Here is a 16,304-nt window from a genome sequence, read left to right as displayed (position 1 = left end):
TGCACCCTGTTGGTTAACCTATTTACTTTTTAATGCTATTGAACATCACAGCAAATTGTTTAGTTGAACCAGCTGTTGAGATTATTTAATTCCATTTAAATATGAGTACTCATAAGGTTAACATTGGGAAACTCCAGAGCCACTGGGGCGGAGCCCTTTTGACGGATCTGCACCAAACTTCACACAAACCATCCTTGAATAATGCTTAATAATACCTGAAAGTTTCATTGCAATCTGTCGAGCGGTTTCGGAGTCCATAAAGGACAAACGAACATACGATTGGATTTTAGATTATTTGTATTAGAAAACCGCACTGTTTTGTTTAAGCTACAGTTGAATGTAAAAACCTTATTTGTTTACTTAACAGTTTAATTAAATTGTTTTGTTACTTTTACAATATCCGTTTTAGTGTTGGTACATAACTACATGTTTCGTGGCGACTGCCACGTCCTCCGGTCCATCCTCTTCTCAGATTCGTCATCAATTTAAAACATAAAACACAGAACACACGTAAAAAAACTCATTACATTTATTTTGGTACCGTCACGGTGCGTGCACGCGTTTGGTCGGGCCGGCGGCGACCAACATAAAAAAGGATACCAACACTAAAAAGGATATTGTAAGGCAAAAAACAATTTAATTAATATAAAGCAATATCCAGAAGTAGGACAATGAATTCTGATTAACAGTTTACATAAAACTTAGTGTTTTAAAAAGTAAAATTCGTCTCTTGAGTTTGGCCACCTCTGTGACTGGTAAGATTAGAAAAAGTTAACAAACACTTGATTGAATAGACAAGCTCCTCCCCCACGGGACATCGCTGCTGTAAGCTCCTCCCCCATTTTTTGCCCCTGCTCATTAGGACCTTTGGTCAATCTGTATGTTAGAAAAGACCCTTAAATTATTGGCCAATCTGTATGTGGCCCTGTATAGCTATCAATGCTCATTCATCAGTAGGAGGAAGGGGCCTGAGGTGTTTCGTTGTCTCTAAAAACACATGTTTGGAGAGTGTTTGATAAATTTAGATAGTCTTACCAGTAACATTAAAAAGTACAGCATTAATGTTTATATACTTTCAAGTGTTTAAAAGGTGATTCAGCGAATGAGTATCAGTAATATGGCAATATTAATAATATAATAATACCCCCGCCGCAGCAAACCTGCAGACTTAGCGAATTTCCATTTGTCTGATTGGATTTAAACTAAAATGTCTCCTTAAAAATATCACATTTATTCCCTATTTAAACAGAATTAGTTTAATGAGTATTTAGGTTTGCTGCAACAGGGAGGGTAAACAAGTTTTTTTTTCATTTAAAATGTTAAAAGGTTCTGTGGTTTAGTAAGAAATTAATGTATTTTCCAAATTTGATCAAAATATGTTCATAAACAAGCAAACTACAACAGTTGACTTATTCTCCATAAGAATAACATGGGAATTTTAAAATTACAATTTTTTTGAATTTTCTCCGTAACAATTAGGGGCATAATAACGCTTCAATATACTAAATTATTTGTTTTTTTAAGCTCTACAAAATGGTTTAAAAAGAAATTGTGAAATTTTGTGTTTTTAGGGCCAAAAATGGAAAAACCCTATTTTAATCCCATAAAACCCCCCGTAAAAAAATAAACCCCCGTTACCATAGTCCGATCATGCTGGTTCGCGAACTCATTCAAGTTTATCCCGCCTTACACCTTCAAACCAAATTTTATCAAAATCGGAAAAAAATTACTCAAGTTATCGTGCGATATATATATTCAAAAATAATATATATATACAAAATTCAACTATTTGTAAACAGTTCATATTTATTTGTTTTGTTCATCTTTACATTTTTCATTCTCTTTGCTTGAAAACGTTTGTATTAAACGAAAATTTGCAATGTTTCATGTTTCATTCATCATAAACTCTATCAAGATCTCCTCAAGAATATATATATATATATAAATTTGAACGAATGGTGTTTTTGGCCTCTGGGGACATCAAAATGAAAAAGTAAATCGGTCCCGGGCTTAGGTCTTACCATGAGACCTACGGTAATAGCTACTTCCCTATAGGGAAATTCGCTAATAATAAGTAATATGGAATTCATTGGGTTTTAGTTCCTAAGGATACTAATACACAGTGTTGTGAATAATTTTCGATTATTTCATGCTGAAAATATTTATTATAAAATACAAATGCGTTAAGAAAAGAACTGAAAAAGTATACAAAGACATGTGTTTAAAACAATCTATCTATCTATCTATATATTAATAGGCAAGCATGTTTCTTTAAAACCTTTTTTCTCAGCTCGTGCTCATCGTAGGGAAAATCTACGCATACCGTTAGAAAACTATTTTCCTGTAGGTGTGCAGAATCCCTTTATAAATTTAAATAGGCTCAAAGATAAGCACAAAAAATGAGTTTAAAAATTTGAAAATATTAACATGGATCTTATGCGTTGCCATGCTGGTAACGAAAATAACAACGAAATATAAACAGAAAACCAAAACAAATGGAAGAAACTCAAATCACATGTTTTATTTACAGTGTGGGGTGAAAATAGATAAGTGAGTACATTACGTATTTTTGGTCGAGTTTCGACCACTGGACGACCTCTCGTCTATATATTAATAGGCAAGCATGTTTCTTTAAAACCTTTTTTCTCAGCCCGTGTGCATCGCAGGGGAAATCTACGCATACTGTTGGAAAGATATTTCCCTGTAGATGTGCAGAATGCCTTTAAAAATTAAAATAGGCTAACAAATAAGCACAAAAAATGAATTTGAAAACTTCAAAAAATTAACATGGACCATATGGGTTGCCATGATGGTGACGAAATAACAACAAAATGTAAACAGAAAATCAAAACAAAGGGAAGAAATTCCAATCACATGTTTTATTTACAGTGTGGGGAGAAAATAGAGAAGTCTGTACATTAATTTTTTTTGGTCGAGTTTCGACCACAGGACGACCACTAGTATAAATAAAACTAGAGTTTTGTATGTACATTGCTCAGAATCATAAATTTTTAGGTTATTTTTACGTTTTAGGGAAAAGGTGTCATGTTGTGGTGGAATGTTCTGTACGGGTGAGGAACTGGCTTAGAAGGAAAGAGCGGATCTTCGTAGAATGGCAAAGTTGTCGGGTGAAAGACTATGTGGATGTTGCTAGGTGTTTTAAGTGTCAGAAGTTTGGACATGTGGCAAAGCACTGTAAGAGTGAAACCCCTGCTTGCTCCCACTGTGCTGGGGAGCACGATTATAAGGACTGCCCCAACAAGGGTAAGAAGGAAAAGGTTAGATGTATAAACTGCGTAAGAGATAAGAAGGAAAATAGATGCAAAACCATGAAGCTGGGTCAAGGAAGTGTCCGGCCTATGAGAAGACAGTCAGACGGCAAAATGAAAAAATAGATTATGGATTGTAGAATTGGGCAATGGAATCTAGGGAGAGGTAAAGTTGCTACAGATGAAGCACTCAGAAGATGTATAGAAGAAAAATTAGATGTCCTTCTTGTCCAAGAGCCATACGCGGTAGGGAGAAAGGTGAAGATAGCTGGTTGCAGAGTATTTCATGACAGGAGCGGAAGAGAAGATATTTGGAGTGCAGTTATTGTGATGAATGATACCATTGGCACCATAATGGTTGCTCAGGAAACAAGTGGAACGTGTGTTAGTGTTAGGTTAGAGCAGAATGGAAAGTCAATGCACGTGATCAGTCTTTATTGTAGGCCGTCGGAACCCATTGAAGGTCACTTGGCATGGTTAGCTGATATAATAAGAAAGAAAGGAAATAAAGAAGTTGTTTGCGGAGGGGATTTAAATGCAAAATCGGGACTGTGGCTCAGTGGTTCAACGGATGAGAGAGGGTCGAAGGTGGAAGATGTTGTAATTGCTTGGGATCTGCACGTGGTGAACAAATTTAGTAGATGGACGACTTTTGAGAACACGCAGGGAGGAAAATCGAACATTGACGTGACGATTACGACGAGGGATCTTACAGGAAGAATAGAGGATTGGATGGTTCATGAAGAGACGCTAAGTGATCATAGGCTTATAACAATGAAATTGCGAAGGGATCAAATTAATCGGAGACATGAGAATGAACAGAGACAAGGGTCATACTGCTTAAGGAATGTAAATTGGGCAAGATTTGATGAAGCCTTACAAAGAGGTATACAAGCGATGGATGATATATGGATGATATACACGTGAGTGTGTGATGGATGATATATAGCTGTTGAAATGGCTACAGCGGAAGTTCACGCGGAAAAGATTACGGAAATGACGTGCAATCTGATGGATGAGCAGTTTCCAAAAGCGAAAGTAGGAACAGAGAAGGTGTACTGGTGGACAGAGGAGCTAAATGAATTACGAGTGAAGATGAGAAGGAAAAGTAGGATCTGGAATAGGACAGGAAGGGAAGATGATAGGAGAGCGTTTGTTAGGTCAAGAACAGATTACGTTTGGGGAATCAGGAAGCAAAAGAAGAAGATGTGGGAAAAGCTAATTGCGGAGGAAGAGGGCGACCCGTGGGGAAAGGTCTATAAGATTGCTGCAGAGAAGCTGAAAAAGGATACTGTGCTTGTTAGCCTGGAAAAAGAAGACGGCACAATGACGGAGACAGTGCAAGAGACCCTAGAGAGAATGATACAAGGATTGCTGCCAGATGATAGGGAAGAGGAGGATACAGAGGAACAATCAAGAATCAGAAGTAGGATGACTGATGAAAGCACTGGAACAGATGAGGAAGATTTCACTGAAGGAGAGCTAAATGCATGCGTTGCATTGCTGAAGGATAGGAAAGCGCCGGGAATGGATGGAATAAAGAACGAAGTAGTAAAGAGAATGTTTGGAAGGATCAAGGGGACGCTGTTGAACCTGTACAACAAGATGCTGAGAGAAGGCAGGTATCCTGATGTGTGGAAAAAGGAATCGTCAAAGTTTTTCTAAAGAGCGAGGAAAAGGGCCCAAGTAAGGTAAAATCGTACAGGCCAGTAACCTCTTACCTGTCTTAGGAAAGTTAGGCGAAAGATTAATAGTGAAAAGGATGAAAGAATGGATGGATAGGGAAAATAGGGCAAATCCACTGCAATATGGATTCACGGAAAGTGTTGGAACTGTAGACGCACTTCTGGATATGAGAAGAGAAGTAGAAGAGACAGATGAAAAGTACGTAGTAGGCTTGTTCCTGGATATTTCTGGAGCCTTCGACTTCGCCTGGTGGCCAGAGATTCTGGGAGTTTTGAGGAGATGGAGATGTCCGAACAACATCTACCGATTGGTAAGGGACTACTTCCGAGGCAGAACTGTGACACTAAGAGCTGGCAACGGAGAGGTGAACAAGAACATCACTAAAGGATGCCCCCAAGGGTCTGTGGTGGGCCCTCTGTTGTGGAACATCCTGTTCGATGGGTTTTTGCGGCTGCCTTTCAAGGAAGTTATCTCCGCGAGAGCCTATGCGGATGACGGACTGCTTTTGGTGAAGTCGAACACAAGCCCTGATCTCATGAGGAAGGCATCAAGAGCCTTGGAACTGGTCACTAGGTGGGGGGAAGACAGGAAGATGACTTTTTCGAGGGAAAAGACAGTGTTGGTGCTCTTGAAAGGAAGGTTGGTTGAAAGATTCATCCGTGTCGACATGGGAGACGTGACAATTCGGTGTTCAAATGAGACAAAGTACTTAGGAGTCGCAGTAAAAAATGGATTGAAATTTACAGGACATTATGAGCAAGTAATCGACAAGACTATGAAGGCATTCGGAAAGTTAAAAGGACTGGCCAAGGCAAACAACAGCATGAGATGCGAGAACTTGAGAAGATTGTACATCGGTGCGCTTGAACCAATGATGCTGTACGTCTGTGAGATGTGGGGTCAACGAATGAGGGGACGAGGTGAGAAGTCTAAGTTGATGAGTCTGCAGAGAAAACTGTTGTTGGGTGTGATCAAGGGCTACAGCACGATATCCCACGAAGCTGTCCGAGTGATTGCCGGGGTCATCCCGCTTGACTTGATGGTTGAAGAAAGGATTAAGAGAAGAAGGGACAAAGAAGAAGGTATCGACATCAAGGATAGCATGAGGATCCGAAGAGAAGAAACACTCGTTGACTGGCAGAGACGGTGGGAGTCTAGCACAAAAGGAAGGGAAACCTTTGCGTTCGTTCCGGATGTGAGGTTCAGAAAGAAAGTCCATTGGGAAACCGATCACTACACGACACAGTTTGTCAGCGGGCACGGCAACTTCAAGGCAAAGCTGAAAAGTTTCAACCTCGTCGATGATGATCATTGCACTCATTGCGGAGAGCTGGAGACATCGCAGCACGTACTGATGGAGTGCCCATTCTATGAAGAAGAAAGAAGCGACATGAGGGAAGTCCTCCAACAAAAGACATGGGATTGCGAGAAGATCAACTTCTTGAGAACAAAAGAATCTGCGCTGGAGTTTGCCAGAATGTGCCGAAGGATAGGGAAGAAAAAGCAAGAATTTGAAAATGCAGGAAGACAGGCTGGAATTTGAAAAGAAAAATGTTAGGAAAGAAAGATAAAATTAAGAAGATTGGAAAGAAATGAAAAAAAATCCGATGACCCTAGTACAGAGGGTACTAGGTGAGGGGAAAGGTGTTGGTTAGGCACAGAATGTGCCTGGAAGGACATGGATTGAAGCTGACAGCAGGAAGAGGAATCCGAAGATATTTCAGGAAAGCGGCCTGGTGAATAAGTCTCTGACTTAAACCAGGGGTGGTGGAGGGACCGCTGGGCTTCGGCCAAACACCTCTCTCTCTCTCTCTCTCTCTCTCTCTCTCTCTCTCTCTCTCTCTCTCTCTCTCTCTCTCTCTCTCTCTCTCTCTCTCTCTCTCTATTATGGATTGTAGGATAGCCCAGTGGAATTTAGGTAGGGGAAAGGCAGCTACAGATGAGGCAATTAGGAGGTTTTTACAGGAAAAGATTGACGTTCTTCTGGTTCAGGAGCCATACACAGTGGGCAGAAAGGTAAAGATATCAGGATGTAGGGTTTTTCATGATCGAAGCGGAAGGGAGGATATTTGGAGCGTGATCCTTGTGTTCAATGAGAAGATCGGAGCTATCATGGAAGCCAGAGAAACGAATGGAACGTGCGTCAGTGTTAGGCTGGAATATGATGGAAACGCTATGCAAGTGATCAGTTTGTACTGTAGGCCATCGGAACCCATAGATGGGCATATGACATGGTTAGCTGATATCATTAGAAAGAAAGGAAATAAAGGAGTGCTGTGTGGTGGGGATTTGAATGTGAGGTCAGGGTTATGGCTCAGTGGATCAACGGATGAGAAAGGATCTAAGGTAGAAGATGTTGTACTGGCTTGGGATCTGCAGGTTCTTAATAAATTTAGTAGGTGGACGACGTTTGAAAATACACAGGGAGGCAATAATGTGGCACAGGGAGGCAATAAAAATCGCAAGTGCAATAATGTGTAACCGCAAATGAAATTAAATAACTTAGCATCATCCAGGTCAGGAACCGGAGATTCTTTGTGTATCAAATTGTTCCTGATTTTTGATAACCGGGAAAAACCTTGAATCAGTGCTGTTTAGGGCTGGGAAACTTACATTTTTTTAAATCATCGTCGTCACTAGCTTACACAAATTAGGTTTCCACTCATTGACGGCGCTTTTACTGATTTTATATGTACTTTGCTATGGTTAAATTGTAGCAAATTCCTTAATTAATTAAATTCTGAATTTTCGTGTGTATGTCTGTTTGTGACGCATTAATGTCTTTATTACTCAGTGTTTCACGAAAAAGTCAAGAGCACTTTTGTTAATGGAAATGTCAAATTGGATAAAGTGTTCAATGGTGAGAACTACACTATCGCCGTGCGTCTCTACCTCGCCGGACCGCCAGATCGGCGGTTTCGCCGGAGCAGCGGGTAGCGGGGCATTGTGCCTTAAACGGTGTAGAGGCCAATAGCACTGTCTTGTCTTTTAGCAGTAGTACCCTGGTTCACTGTAAAATGCCTGGGCAAGTGTTGGCCACGTGTGAACAGGTTCTCGTTCAACTTGCCTGGCCTACGACAATTCCAAAACCACGTGATGCCAATTGGCAAAGACAATTGTCTCGCCAACTGGCATCGTGTAAACCCGGCTTTATGGAGATGAACACACTTACCGGCGAAACAGCCGGACTGCCACTGCCCCCACTCCACAGTCGTGGTTCAACCCTCGAGGGTTGTGATTGTTTATGATTTATGCATTGTCCAAGTAGTGTATTTAGTTTTGTTTTGCTATTTAGGAAATTTAGTTTTTATTTTTAGTCTGTTTAGTTTTCTATATCATCATAGTAGATGTTGATATGGATTTACTTATTAGTTTGGTTCATGAGAAACCAGAACTTTGTGATAGGTCTTTGGAAGTTTACAAAGACAAAAACAAAACGGGGGACAGCAGCAGCTGGCGACAAATTTGTGCCGCACTGAATCCAGCCTTTCCAGCGTCTCATGTATGTGTTATGACCTTGTATTTGCACTGTAATCTTCGATAGTAGCTCGTCGAATGAGGGGACAGACATTCGAAAATAATTAAAAAACTTATTTTCTCCATTTCTCAACTGTAAAAATATAGTGTAAAAAGCTCCATGTAGCTGTCTGTTCTCCAGAATAGGATGTACCCAAACAGTTCGGTGGTGTTTTATCTTCCTTCTGTGGTGGATCAAACACAGCAAGGCCAACTTTTGAGGTCTTGACAGCACCATTTCTAAGACTAAACTGTACTAGAACTGTACTAGTGTAAGACGAAACTCATTCAGAGTTCATTGCACTCTATTTTATTGTCGCCGGCTCCGGCAAAATAGTTTTCGCCGGAACAAGTGTGTTCTGACCCTCAACCTCCGGCGGATCTGCCGGATCCGGCGCTCGGCGGTTTCGCCGGTAAGTGTGTCCCTGGCCTTAGCTAGTTTTAAATAAACATGATTTACACGTAAAGCAAGGTATATGTTTTATAAGTTAACTAGAGTTCCAGATTAATAGTTTAGTTTACCTTAAACATGATTGTTTTATTTTCATTAGACATATTTTTAATGAGATTCAGTAAGAAAACTAACCTATTAACACTTGTATAAATATGCTCCAGACTCAAGAGTATAAAGTAAAGACCATGAAATTTTTTTTGCAAGTCCTTAAAATCAGCATTAGAAAATACATTATACAGCTGAAAATCACATCTTAGAGTCTTCGGAGTGTTTATTTGCAGTTTTATGTATACAAAAATACTTATTTCTGACAGTAGATTTATTATCAGTGGAATTCATTAGTTTTGAATGAACGTAACCTTTTTTGGCCTAACACAAAACTGTATGATGCGTCTAATTTGTAGAGGAAATCCGATGTTAAATATAGGCCAATAAACTAAAAAATATGTGATTAACCGTTACAACATCAACTCTTAGGCCTATAATATGGTGCAGCTTTAAAAATGATAATACTGCAATGATACCATTTTTAAATGCAGAATTTTTATATTGGTAATTTTTACTGTGTCAATAATGCGAGTTTATTTAGGCCTACAATGGTTTTCAATTACTTGAGATGAACGAAATACGAATGACACGTTTTTGAGCAGTCACACAAAATGTGTGAAAATGTGCAAATAGCACCGATACTTTTTAAATAAACCTGAACTACTATTTATTTTTTATTAAGTCACGTTTGAAGATAGAAATCTACGTTTCATATTAGTTATGTATGGACAACATATACAATATTTACATGCTAATAATAAGAAAGTCTGGTCTATTATACACACATTCCCATCAAAAATAATTTTATGTGAAATGAAGAGGCTTGAAAACCAAACAGATATTTTTAAATAGTCGCCCGAAACTATATTACGATTGGCAACGTTAGACGTATATGTAATCTTATTACTACTGTCATGATTATTTCATTCATATTTAATCCATAATATCCGGAAAATTAAAAATAATACTAAGCTATGAAAACAGAAAAAGTATAGTTCAACTGATCTGAAAGATTGGCGACAAACATGGACAACGCAAAACAAAAGCCTGAGGGATGCATTTTCTTTATCCTAAAGGCGGTTCCAGACATGCGCCAGTCACCAAGCACGAAATATTAACATTCAGCGATTTAGTTGTCTTGCTATCCACCGATTAAAAAGTAGACTTATACTACACACATGTGTTGTTTTCCGAGCAAGTGTTAGTTTTTCCGTCCGTAGGGAACAGAAAATATTCGTTTACTTTTATGTATGCAAAAATACCGACTATGTGCAACACTACGTCACAGTGGTGGATAGTTGTACGAAAATGTAACCGTAAAATCTGAAAACAGCCAGCTTTATTACCTAAAACTATGGGATATTGCAGTGAATCTATCCACTAGTGTGACGTCATGAACCTTCAGCATGGCGTGTTTTTCTAGTGGGGCCTTGGTCAAAATCCCAAACAATGGACTTTGACAGGTAGAATGTACAGTCAGGTCCCAAAACAAGAGACTTAAGACAAATGTCCAGATTCGTCGTTGCACGACACGACGAGACTGGACACATTCAAATGTGTCCAAGCTTAACGTTGCACGCAAACGACGAACCTAGACAAGTTTTTAAGTTGTCCAGGGTTGTCGTTTGCGTGCAACGTTACCCTTGGACACATTCAAATGTGTCCAAGTTTAACGTTGCATGCAAACGACGAACCTGGACAAGTTTTTAAGTTGTCCAGCGTTGTCGTTTGCGTGCAACGTTACCCTTGGACACATTCAAATGTGTCCAAGTTTAACGTTGCATGCAAACGACGAACCTGCACAAGTTTTTAAGTTGTCCAGGGGTGGCGTTGCACGACACGACGAATCTGGACACATTCAAATGTGTCCAAGGGTAACGTTGCACGCAAACGCCAACCCTGGAAACTTAATCTGTCCAACTTTAACGTTGTCCGCGTGTGTCGTTGTCCAAGTTCGGCGCGGTCCCAGAAAGGATCTAAGGTAGAAGATGTTGTACTGGCTTGGGATCTGCAGGTTCTTAATAAATTTAGTAGGTGGACGACGTTTGAAAATACACAGGGAGGCAAATCAAACATTGACGTGACATTGGTGACAAGGGATCTTTCAGGAAAAATGGAGGACTGGTTAGTTCATGAAGAGACATTAAGTGATCATCGGCTAATTACTATGAAATTGCGAGGAGATCAAAGTAATCGGATAATCCAGAATGAACAGAGGCAAGGATCATACTGTTTAAGGAAGGTAAATTGAGCGAAATTTGACGAGGCTCTACAGAGAAGCATGCAGGAAATGGAAGTTGAAATGGCTACAACAGAGGTTCATGCAGAAAGGATTACAGAAATGACGTGCAAACTGATGGAGGAACAGTTCCCAAAGGCAAAATTAGGTACGAAAAAGGTATACTGGTGGACAGAAGAGCTGGATGAATTGCGAGTAAAAATGAGAAGGAAAAGTAGGATCTGGAGAAGGACAGGGAGTGAAGTGGACAGGAGAGCATTTGTTAGGTCAAGGACAGATTACGTATGGGGAATCAGGAAGCAAAAGAAGAATATGTGGGAAAAGCTAATTGCGGAGGAAGAGGGTGACCCGTGGGGAAAGGTTTATAAGATTGCTGCAGAGAAGCTGAAAAAGGATACTGTGCTGGTTAGCCTGGAAAAAGAAGACGGTACAATGACAGAGACAGTGCAAGAGACCCTAGAGAGAATGATACAAGGATTGCTGCCAGACGATAGAGAAGAGGAGGATACAGAGGAACAAGCAAGAATTAGAAGTAGGATGATTGATGAAAGCACTGGAACAGATGAGGAAGATTTCACAGAAGGGGAGCTAACTGCATGTGTTTCACTGCTGAAGGATAGGAAAGCCCCGGGAGTGGATGGAATAAAGAACGAAGTAGTTAAGAGAATGTTTGGAAGGATCAAGGGGACGCTGTTGAACCTGTACAACAAAATGCTGACAGAAGGTAGGTATCCTTATGTGTGGAAAAAAGGAATCGTCAAAATTTTTCTAAAGAGCGAGGAAAAGGACCCAAGTAATGTAAAATCGTACAGGCCAGTAACCCTCTTACCTGTCTTAGGAAAGTTAGGCGAAAGATTAATAGTGAAAAGGATGAAAGTATGGATGGATAGAGAAAATAGGGCAAATCCACTGCAATATGGATTCACGGAAAGTGTTGGAACTGTAGACGCACTTCTGGATATGAGAAGAGAAGTTGAAGAGACAGATGAAAAGTACGTAGTAGGCTTGTTCCTGGATATTTCTGGAGCCTTCGACTCCGCCTGGTGGCCAGAGATTCTGAGAGTTTTGAGGAGATGGCGATGTCCGAACAACATCTACCGATTGGTAAGGGACTACTTCCGAGGCAGAACCGTGACACTAAGAGCTGGCAACGGAGAGGTGAACAAGAACATCCCTAAAGGATGCCCCCAAGGGTCTGTGGTGGGCCCTCTGTTGTGGAACATCCTGTTCGATGGATTTTTGCGGCTGCCTTTTGAGGAAGGTATCTCCGCGAGAGCCTATGCGGATGACGGACTGCTTTTGGTGAAGTCGAACACAAGCCCTGATCTCATGAGGAGGGCATCAAGAGTCTTGGAACTGGTCACTAGGTGGGGGGAAGACAGGAAGATGACTTTTTCGAGGGAAAAGACAGTGATTGTGCTCCTGAAAGGAAGGTTGGTTGAAAGATTCATCCGTGTCGACATGGGAGACGTGACAATTCGGTGTTCAAATTAGACAAAGTACTTAGGAGTTGCAGTAAGAAGTGGATTGAAATTTGCAGGACATTATGAGCAAGAAATCGACAAGACTTATGAGGGTATTCGGAAAGTTAAAAGGACTGGCCAAGGCAAACAACGGCATGAGATGCGAGATCTTGAGAAGATTGTACATCGGTGCGCTTGAACCAATGATGCTGTACGGCTGTGAGATGTGGGGCCAACGAATGAGGGGATGAGGTGAGAAGTCTAAGTTGATGGGTCTGCAGAGAAAACTGTTGTTGGGTGTGATCAAGGATTACAGCACGATATCCCACGAAGCTGTCCGAGTGATTGCCGGGGTAATCCCGCTTGACTTGATGGTTGAAGAAAGGATTAAGAGAAGAAGGGACAAAGAAGAATGTACCAACGTCAAGGATAGCATGAGGATCCGAAGAGAAGAAACACTCGTTGACTGGCAGAGACGGCGGGAGTCTAGCACAAAAGGAAGGGAAACCTTTGCGTTCGTTCCGGATGTGAGGTTCAGAAAGAAAGTCCATTGGGAAACCGATCACTACACGACACAGTTCGTCAGCGGACACGGCAACTTCAAGGCAAAGCTGAAAAGTTTCAACCTCGTCGATGATGATCATTGCACTCATTGCGGAGAGCTGGAGACATCGCAGCACGTACTGATGGAGTGCCAATTCTATGAAGAAGAAAGAAGCGACATGAGGGAATTCCTCCAACAAAAGACATGGGATTGGGAGAAGATCAACTTCTTGAGAACCAAAGAATCTGCGCTGGAGTTTGCCAGAATGTGCCGAAGGATAGGGAAGAAAAAGCATGAATTTGAAAATGCAGGAAGACAGGCAGGAATTTGAAATGGAAAAATAAAAAAAGTTAGGAAAGATGAAATAAATTAAGGAAGATTAAAAAAAAACAAAATCCGATGATCCTAGTACAGAGGGTACTAGGTGAGGGGAGAGGTGTTGGTTAGGCACAGAATGTGCCTGGAAGGACAAAGAATGAAGCCGACAGCTGGAAGAGGATCCGAAGATTTTTCAGGAAAGCGGCCTGGTGAATAAGTCTCTGACTTAAACCAGGGTTGGTGGTGGGACCGCTGGGCTTCGGCCAAACACCTCTCTCTCTCTCTCTCTCTCTTCCGGCCTGGCGAGTTGGCGAACGCATGGCCCGGCTCCTAGGAGTCGCAATAGCCCAAACCTTTTCTCCCCTAAGGAGATTAGGCTGTATTTTACAAGCCAAGTTCAAGGGACGTTGGATGGATTTGTACTATCAACCATAGATTGTTGATAGCTAGGCTGACATCCCGGGTCTTGATCCAAAAATCCTAGACACACCTGACGTGTGAAACCAAAAACCCCCCAAAAAAAAAACACCAAACAAAAAAAAAAACAACAAAGCAAAAACAAAAACTCACAAAACGTTTCACACGAGTCCCAACCTTCACTGCCAGAACGTGCCTGCCTACCCCTGGCTTTGAAGTGGAATCAAGGGAAATCAAGTGGCGGTCTGTTGAACAGAGGCGGTGTGTGAGGGGTCTTTAAAAAACACGAAGGCGGATTGGGTGTCCGGGGACGTCATGGCTTGCCCATGGCAAACGGCCCTAAATCTGAGCTGGTCACCATTTGTGAACCAGACCTCCCCTTGCATTCTGGTCGGGGTAATGGGGGACGCTAGTGGGGATACCTTCACATGCCAACTCCAGACCTAAGCTTGATGGCAGCCACTGCTGTGAAATTGACAACAGTGGGGGCCACCGTTAGTAAGCAGCCTCGCCACGCTGAAAGCGGTGCTTCAAAATTGTCAGAAATCGGCTCAAGAACCATGGGCATATGCGGGTGCCTGCGACTGTGATAGGTGGGCATCGGTGTCCGAGGAGGTTTGGCCTGATTGGTGAAATGTAGGGCCTCGGTCGATGGATGGCGCAGGAGTGATTGGCAATACTCCTATGAACCGGGGAACACAAAAAAACCATCACTAATGAATTGTATGAAGTTTTTCAGGTTTCAGTTTGACCTACACCAAAGAGAAGCTTTTGAAAAGATTTTTATATTTTACATTAATTGCAAATCAAGATGTCGGCTGATCAATTGAGAACATTGAAGGAGGATGAGGCTAGGAGAGAAGAAGCCAGAAAGGCTGAAGAGGACAGGATAGCGGCGGAAAAGGAGTTCCTGGAAAAACATTAGAAGGAGAGGAGGTTGAGTAGCTTCAGGGGGTCCGGGTCTGCGTTGGGAGGAGGCTATCGATCGGGGACCAGCAGTATGGTGGAGTCGGAGTCCGAGGCGGAGAAGCAAAAGAAGAGGAATAGAAGCCCTGAGGAAAAGGAGAAAGAGAAAAGGAGGAAAGCCAGGAAGACTGAGGATTTGGAATCGGATGAGGAAGAAAAGGTCGAGGATGAAGACGACCCGTTAGTTTGCTTGAGTTTGGTACTGGATAAGATGTAGGGATGGTTCAAACAGCCAACCATCATAAAAATGGTGACAAAGCCTCAGACAGAGAAGTTTGGAAGGTACTTGAACCGGTTCCAGGAAGAGCTGATTAGGGCAAGAGAGGATAGAGTCCGGATTGAAACGAGGTTGGAAGAACGAAGAGAGTTTTTAAAGATCGTGAGCTCCACCGTGCGACATGAAATGGACAATCTGAAGGACAAGGTTGTTCCAGGCGCGGCTGGAGTGAGCTACTCAGCAGTGCTGAAGAAAGATACCCCAATGGTTCCAAGGGTAACTGGAATGAAAGGACCCGTAGTCCAAGCACCGAAACAAATTATAGTGCGGCATGACACCTTGGAGACTGAAGAAGTGACTAAAACCTTGAAAAAGTTAGTACGGCCTTCTGAAATCGGCTTGAAAGTTAAGAGGCTAATAAATATCAAGAATGGTGTGATTATTGAAGCAGAAAATGAGGATGGAGTGCAAAATCTCATGGAGCAAGAGACGTTGAAAGAGGCAGGGTTGAAAGTAGAGCGTCCGGAGAAGAAAAAACCTTTCATCATGATTTATGATGTTAGTGCTAAACTGACGGAAGATGAGGTCAAGGAGATTTTCTCCCGAAACATGGGGGAGAGCCAAATTGTTGAGGCGGATTTCAAGCAGGAGTTTGCTGTAAGACATAGGTATAAGGATTTAAGATCGACAGGGAAAAGGTGTCATGTTGTGGTGGAATGTTCTGTACGGGTGAGGAACTGGCTTAGAAGGAAAGAGCGGATCTTCGTAGAATGGCAAAGTTGTCGGGTGAAAGACTATGTGGATGTTGCGGGGTAGCGGATTTCTACCCCCGGATATTTACCCCCATGAAAAAACGCCTACGTCATTTTGACGTCACGATGGGCGGGGCTTATACACGTTCGAGAAACAGCCCGCGACTGGAAATCTACCCCCGGACATCTACCCCCGGAAATCTACCCCCATTGGTCAGCTCTGCCGCGTATCGGCCAATATTCATTGTGTTGTATAATTGATTTTATAAATTGCTTTACCTTCTTATATCCAGTAGTAAACATGCGATATGTCGATGTCTGTTTTAACATTATCCATATTTATAATTCAATAAGTTGTAACAGTCCTTTTCAACCCGACCTACTTCACTGATTTTTACGATTGAGGTGTCTTTTA

The sequence above is a fragment of the Macrosteles quadrilineatus genome, unplaced genomic scaffold (assembly GCF_028750875.1).
Source record: "Macrosteles quadrilineatus isolate MER2022 unplaced genomic scaffold, UCM_ALF_1.0 Scaffold_1__1_contigs__length_201487025, whole genome shotgun sequence".
Taxonomy (NCBI): Eukaryota; Metazoa; Arthropoda; class Insecta; order Hemiptera; family Cicadellidae; genus Macrosteles; species Macrosteles quadrilineatus.
The sequence above is the reverse complement of the archived record's forward strand: the minus strand, read 5'-3'. Positions refer to the sequence as shown.